The sequence below is a fragment of the Mandrillus leucophaeus genome, unplaced genomic scaffold (assembly GCF_000951045.1).
Source record: "Mandrillus leucophaeus isolate KB7577 unplaced genomic scaffold, Mleu.le_1.0 Scaffold772, whole genome shotgun sequence".
NCBI classification, from domain to species: domain Eukaryota; kingdom Metazoa; phylum Chordata; class Mammalia; order Primates; family Cercopithecidae; genus Mandrillus; species Mandrillus leucophaeus.
This window is the reverse complement of record NW_012108386.1, coordinates 65,030-73,368: the sequence shown is the minus strand read 5'-3', so window position 1 is coordinate 73,368 and position 8,339 is coordinate 65,030. Positions and strand designations below refer to the sequence as shown.

General features: G+C 38.3%; 1 pseudogene; it reads right to left on the bottom strand.

Moving 5' to 3' along the window:
- Positions 1–1,781: 1,781 nt before the first annotated feature.
- The window catches only part of LOC105529600, a 24,831-nt pseudogene continuing 18,273 nt past the window's right edge, over positions 1,782–8,339 (bottom strand).

Here is an 8,339-nt window from a genome sequence, read left to right as displayed (position 1 = left end):
GCTACCTATTGGGCTACTGAAGGGGTGGCCTGCCCCTCCACACCTGTGGGTGTTTCTCGTTAGGTGGCACGAGAGACTTAGAAAAGAAATGAGACACAGAGACAAAGTATAGAGAAAGAAAAAGTGGGCCCAGGGGACCGGCGCTCAGCTTACAGGGGACCCACGACGGCACCGGTCTCTGAGTTCCCTTAGTATTTATTGATAATTATCTTTACCATCTTAAAGATAAGGGAGTGGCAGGACAATAGGATCATGAAGGGAGAAAATTAGCAGTAAGACATATGGACAAAGATCTCTGTGACATGAATAAGTTTAAAGGAAAATGCTGTGCCTTGAGATGCATATGCAAACATCTCCATAAACCTTTTAGCAGCATTGCTCCAGCAAGTCCCACCTTATTCCTAATTGGGGTTTTCTCCTTGCTCAGTAAACAAGGCATACAATCGGGTCTTACACCGAGATGTTCCATTGCCCAGGGATGGGCAGGATTTTTAACCAGCAAGCTGCCTTCAGGCACTTGTTTAACAAAGACACATCCTGCACAGCCTAAAATCCATTAAACCTTGAGTCACCGCAGCACATGTCTCTTGCAAGGACAAGGTTGGGGGTAGGGTCACAGATTAACAGCATCTCAAATACAGAACAAAATGGAGTCTCTTATGTCTGCTTCTTTCTATATAGACACAGTAACAGGCTGATCTCTCTTTCTTTTCCCCACAGCTACAATGTAAACTACTTGGGTGATGGGTACACTAAAATCCCAGACTTCACCACTATACAATTCATCCATGTAACCAAAAACCACCTGTACTCCTAAAGGTTACTGAAATAAACAAATTAGAGAGTAAAAAGAAGAATAAAACTGTATAACGTTTTTAAAAAGTATTCTGGGTTGAGACACATGGCCATTTCATGCTCTGTTGGTTGAACTGTAAAATAATATATTCTTGAGGACAATTTAGAAATATTAATCAAAGGCCTTTTGTAAAAAAGTTCTGATATTTTAACCAAAATATTCTGTATTAAAGACTTTTTTCAAAATATATAATTAGAAATGTAGAAAATGACTTAGATAAAAGATGTTCTGGGCTGTATGTCATGGCTCACGCCTGTAATACCAATGTTTTGATAGGCCAAAGCAGGAGGATTGTTTGAAGCCATGACTTGGAGATCATCCCAGACAAGATAGTGAGACCTTGTCTCAATGAAAAACTTAAAAAGTTAGTAGGGCATGGGGGCATGTGCCTGTAGTGCCAGCTACTTAGGAGGTTGAGGCCGGAGAATCCCTTGAGCCCAAAAGTTCAAAGTTGCAGTGAGCTATGATCACGCTACTGCACTCCAGCCTCAGTGACAGAGCAAAACCCTGTGTCTAAAAATAACAATAATAAAAGATGTTCCTCACAGCATTAATTCTAATACAAACTAATTTAAAACCCCAAATTCAATTTGTTAAATATTGAGGTTCCTATATGGTAGACTTCCATATAGCCATTAAAATCATGATTTAAAATATGCAATTATTATAAGAATTTACAGTTAAAAATTTGTTATATTATTTCCAAGAATTTCATATTTCACAAGTCCAAGACATTTTCTTCCCTATTAAGCCCGGAAAGTCTGCAATTGCAAAAATTCTTACATACATCTTTAGTATAAAGTAGACAGTTAAAATATTTATTGAAAACTCAAATGTCATACCTCAAACTGTAGCGTTCTTGTTCCCATTGACCTTTTTCACGCTCTAACTGTAATCGTGTTTCTTTTGCTTCAGATAGCTCCTTTTATAGTACACCGACCATATTTTCCATTTGTTTAATATTTACCGTAAGTTGTTCACAGTGATTATTCTTAAGTTCTAATAAGTGTTCCCATAAAAGAACTGCATCTTACATTTTCGATAGGCTAGCAGAATCTACATGAGGGAGAAAACAAGGTGGAAATAAAATATGAGTACTTTTTGCATATAAAGGACTGCACATTTTAATAGTCACCCATCCATACACCTAACAAATATGGACTAAGTTCCTAACATGTGGTCTACTGAGCTTTGCAGATACAACAGACAATAGCTCTGCTCTTGCTCAAGTGTAGTGAAGAACAAAGACAATGAAAGTGAAAATTACAAATTCAGACAGAGACTGGAAGAAAACAGTTCTATGGTCACATACAATCTGATGTCTACTGGGCTCAGGGAAGATTTCTTTGATGAAGAGATGGCTACACTGAGGAATAACGGATGAGAAGGAAGCAGTTAAGTAAAGGGGGTAGAAAAGCATTCTAGTCAGTCTGTGGTAAGTGCTGAAGCTCTGCTGCAATCTGCTTCTGGTCACGATAGAGAAACAGGTACTGATTTCCCTTCTTGTCTGAAACAATCAAAAACAAAAAAACCCAAATTACATTTTACAATGATTTTCAAGAAAGTGGAGTTCAGGTACACTTTGGGAGGCCGAGGCAGGCAGATCACCTGAGGTCAAGAGTTCGAGACTACCCTGGCCAACATGGGGAAACCCAGTATCTATTAAAAATACAAAAATTAGCTGGGTGCGGTGGTGCACACCCAAGGTCCCAGCTGCTCGGGAGGCTGAGACAGAAGGATCACTTGATCCCAAGGCCATGACACAGGGAGAAAAAAACTGAGGTAAAGTCCACCAGATTCCCTGTGTTGGAATGATGAAGCTGAGAGTCTCAAAAAACCAATAACAGAGTAATGAACAGGACATGTGTGCTAGGAAACTACCTGAGACCAGGGGAAAAAATCTTTTAAAAATTAGAAACAGTGAAAAATAGTGCCTGTTGCTCACAATGTGTAAAGAAAAGTGTCCATTCCTATGAGCAAAACTGGAAAAACTCGGGCTTTATGGGGCAATGAGTAGAGTCATTAGAAACACCCTGCCTCAAAAGTGGAAAATTAGACCAAACCATAAAGCAAGACCAGAAATATCAAGCTATGTGTAAGTAACTCAACTGTGTCCCAAAATAAATCTCAAGCAGAGGCATGGAAGATACTTTTTGAAAGCAAACTGTATGTGTAGAGATTCAAATCAAAATGTCAGAAATGAAAACTATACTGGATGGAAATAAATACAGAGTAGACATCACAAAAGAGAAGATTCATAAATTTGAGACATCGAAGAACTATGAGAAAACTTTAAGCAGTAACATACAGGTCCCCAAAGAGAAAGGGAGAGAGACAGACAAAACATAAAGAGCAAATGGCCAGAAACTTTCTAAACTTAATGAAAACTATAATCCCACAAATCCAGGAAGGATCTGGCTGGGAAAGAGGAAATGAAATTATACTATTCTAATTTTCTTATGCCATATATGAGATGGTATAATACTGCCTGAAGGTGGACTGTGATAAGATAAAATCATATAGTACAAATTATAATGAAATCACAAAGATAATAAAAACAGACTTATAGCTAATAAGCAAAAAGAGAGAGATAAAACAATCATAAAAATTACATGACTGGCCAGGTGCAGTGGCTCACGCTTGTAATCCCAGCACTTTCAGAGGCCGAAGAGGGCAGATCACCTGAGGTCAGGAGTTCAAGACCAGCCTGGCCAATGTGGCAAAAACCTGCCTGTAATAAAAATACAAAAAATTAGCCAGGTGTGATGACAGGCGCCTGTAGTCCCAGCTACTTGGGAGGCTGAGGCAGGAGAATCACTTGAACCCAGGAGGCGGAGGTTACAGTGAGCAGAGATTGTGCTATTGCACTGCAGCCTGGGTGGCAGAGTGAGACTCCATCTCAAAAAAAAAAATTACATTGCTAATTGAAAAGAAAGCAGAAAAAGAAGAAAAGAAAACAAAGAACAGCTGGGACTAATGGAAACCAAATAGCATGATAACCGATAAACTTAACTATACCAGTAATCACATTATAAATGAAACCAGCCTAATAACCTAAATTAAAAGGCAGATTGTCAAACTGTATAAAAAAGCAAGATCCTATCCCCTGATACCTATAAGAAATACTTTAAATGTAGGCCAGGCTTGGTGGCTCACGCCTGTAATCCAAGCACTTTGGGAGGCTGAGGCGGGCCGGATCACGAGGTCAGGAGATTGAGACCATCCTGGCTAACACGTGAAACGCTGTCTCTACTGAAAATACAAAAAATTAGCTGGGCATGGTGGCAGGTGCCTGTAGTCCCAGCTACTTGGGAGGCTGAGGCAGGAGAATGGCGTGAACTCAGGAGGCAGAGCTTGCAGTGGGCTGAGATCCCGCCACTGCACTCTAGCCTGGGTGACAAAGCAAGACTCCGTCTCAGAAAACAACAACAACAACAACAACAACAACAACAAACCAGAAATACTTTAAATGTAAAGATGTAAATTAGTTAAAAGAATGGAAAAATATATACTGTGCTAACAGTTAACAAATAAAGCCTAGCAGAAATGGTTATATTAATACCAAAGTAGATTTCAGAGCAAAAATATTACTAGTTATCAACAAAATTATTTCATAATGATAAATGGTTCAATTAATCAAGAACACATAATCCTAAATGTTTATGTACCTAGTAACATAACAGTTTCAAAATACATGAGGCAAAAACTGATAGAAGAAATGGACAAATTCACAGGTATAGTCTGAGATTTCAATATCACTTACTCAATATGTGACAGAACAAGGAGGCAGAAAATCAGTAAGACTAGAGTAGACTTGAAGAACACTATGCTTCTCAAGGGCCTATGGAACACTTAGCAAAACAGATCATATTCTAGGCCACACAATAAATCTTCATAAAAGAATTAAGTCAAAAGGATTTAAGTTAATACAAAGTGTGGTGCCCGACCACAGAGCATCAAATTAGAAATCAGTAACCAAATATCTCATCAAAATTCTCATAAATTTGGAAACAAAGTAACTCACATCTAAATAATGCTAGGCCAAAGAGCTGGTGCAAAGAAATATTAGCAACTATTTTGAACTGAAATAAAATAAAAATACAACATGTCAGAATTTATGGGCTGTAGCTACAACAGTAGTTAAATAAAAAGTTTCAGTACTGAATGTCTATATTGGAAGACTCTCAAATCAATGACCTTGACTTCTATCTTAAGAAAGTAAAAAAGAAGAAACTAAGAAGAAAAGAGCAAATTAAACCCAAAGGAAGCAGAGGAAATGATATAATAAACATCTGCTATGGTGTGAACATGTGTCCTCTCAAAACTCATATGCTGAAACTTTACCACAGAGGTGATATTACTAGAAACTGAGGCTTTGTGGGGGCCAATTAGCTCATGGAATCTAAGCCCTCATGAATGGGATTAGTGCCCTTACATAAGAGACACCAGAGAGCTCATTCACCTATTCTGCCACGTGAAGCACACAGGGGAAAACACGGAACCTAAAAACCGGGAATTGGTCCCTCAGTAGACATCAAATCTTTCAGCACCTTGATCTTGGACTTTTCAGCCTCCAGGTGTGAGAAGTTAGTTTCTGTTGTTTATAAGCTACACAGTCTATGGTATTTTGTGACAGCAGACCAAACAAACCATGACATCAAAGATGAAACCAATAAAACAGAAAAGCAATAGGAAAATCAATAAAGTCAAACACTCTGAGTGATTATCTGAAAGTGATAAACCTCCATCTAGCCAGGCTAATCACAAAAGAGAGAAGATACAAATTACTAACTTCAGAAATAAGTAATGTGACATTTTTCTGGATTCACAGATACTAAAAGAATAGCAAGATAATAGTGTGAGTTTACGTAACTAAACATGACAATTTAAATGGACACAGCCCTTGAAATACAAAATTAACCAAAGCTCAATCAGGAAATTGATAATCCAATCACCTTATATCTACAGAAGAAAAAAGTTGTAGGTAAAAACTTCCCACAAAGAAAACTCCCAGCCCTAGCTATGCTGGTGAATGTTACCAAACATTTTAGGAAGATGTAACATAATTTTACACAACCTCTCCCCTGCAAAATAAAGAGGAGAAATACAACACAACTCGTTCTATGAAGCTAGCATTACCCTGAACCAAATAATGATATTACAAAAAAGAAAACTCCATCATGAATGTTGACATAAAAATTTAACCAATTTCTGAGGCAACTAAGATATGCTGCAATAGGCAAATGAACAACCTCTGGTACAGTCATATAATAAACTAGTATTCGATGTTAAAAAGAAATGAGCTATCAAGTCATAAGAAGATATGAAGGAACCATAAATGCATACTACCAAGTGGAAGGTGCCAATCTGAAGCGTACATACTGTATGATTCCAACTATAGGACACTCTAGAAAAGGCAAAACTATGACTATAGTAAAAAGATCAGTGGTTGCCTGGGGTACGGGAGGGCAGAAAAGGACAGATAGGAAACAAAAGGAATTTCAAAGCAGTGAAAATATTTTGTAAAATACTATGATGATGAATACAGGTTTTTGTCCAAACCCATGGAATGTACAACACCAAGAATGAACACTAATATAAGCTATGAACTTTCGGTGATTATGACATGTCATTTTTGATTCATCAGTAGTATCAAGTGTACCACTATGGTGAGGCACACTGATAATGAGGGAGGCTATACATGTCTGGGGGCAGAGAGTCACGGTCAATCTCTGTACCTGACTCTCGATTTTGCTATGAACTTAAAACTACACTAAAAATACTTTTAAATATTTCTAGTTGTATTTAATTTATATATATATAAATTTTATATATACATATAACTCAATTTATATGTATATATAAATCATATATATAATTATTGTTGTTAATAGGAATAGGATCTTGCTTTGTTGCCCAGGCTGGTCTCAAACACCTGCTTCAAGCCATCCTCCTGCTTTGACCTCTGAAAGTGCTGGGACTACAGGCGTGAGCCACTGTATCTGGCTCCAATGACATTTTAAAAGGAGATTACACCATAAATGGGGTTTCTCCTAAAATGCAAGGTTTAACATTAAAATATCAGAGAAGAACTATATGATAATTTGAGTAGATAAAGGCATTTCATAAATTTAACATTAATTCTTGATTTAAAAAAAACCTCGGCCGGGCGCGGTGGTTCACGCCTGTAATCCCAGCACTGTGGGAGGCCAAGAGAGGTGGATCACAAGGTCAGGAGATCAAGACCATCTTGGCTAACACGGTGAAACCCCGACTCTACTAAAAATACAAAAAAAAATTAGCTGGGCGTGGTGGTGGGCACCTGTAGTCCCAGCTACTCGGGAGGCTGAGGCAGGAGAATGGCATGAACCCAGGAGGCAGAGCTTGCAGTGAGTCAAAATCTCACCACTGCACTCCAGCCTGGGTGACAGAGTGAGACTCCGTCTAAAAAACAAACAAACAAACCAACAAACAAAAACCCCTCAGCAACCTAAGAATACAAATGAACTTCATCAGCATGATATAAAGCATCTACGATTAATATACAAGTAATGTGTCATGATGAAAAATGTATCACGATGAAAAACTGAATGCTTTCCCCATATCAGGAGCAACACAGGAATGTCTGTTTTCACAACTTTAGTAAATAAACCTTGCGCTGAAGATTTCAGCTAGTGAAGTCAGACAAGAAATAAAAGGCATCCAGGTAGGAAGGAAGAAGTAAAACTGTCTTTATTCACAACCATGATCACATAATAGGGGTGGGTAAACTCCAACCGGTGGGCCAGCTTCTTGTTTTTGTAAATAAAGTTTTATTGGAAGACAGCTGTGTTCATTAATGTATGTATCCTCCCTGGCTGCTCTCAAACTACAATGGCAAGTTGATTAGCTGCAACAGAGACTATTTTGTGACAAGTCTAAAAAAGCTTTCCTGTCTTTAGTAAGACAATAGTTTGAGAATGAAAAGTTTGGATAACCTTTGATGTACACAGAAAATCTGATCAAATCTACCAAAAAAGCCACTAGAACTAATAAGTGAGTTCAGCAAGATTGGAGGACACAGAAATCAACATACAAAAGCCAATTATATTCCTATATACTAGCAATAAGCAACAACTGGAATTTTAGAAATATCATGTACAACTTCACCAAAAAAATTGAGATACAGATGAATCTGAAAAAATATGGAAAAACCAAGAGGGGATGCAGTGGCTCACACATGTAATCCCAGCACTTTGGGTGGCTGAGGCAGGTGGATCACTTGAGGTCAGAAGTTCAAGACCAGCCTGGCTGACATGGTGAAAACCCCATCTCCACTAAAAATACAAAAATTGGTCAGGCATGGTGGCTCATGCCTGTGATACTAGCTACTTGGATAGCTGGGGCCAGAGAATCATCTGAACCTGGGAGGTGGAGGTTGCAGTGAGCCACAATCACACCACTGCACCCCAGCCTGGGTGACAAAGTGAGTCTCTGTCTCAAA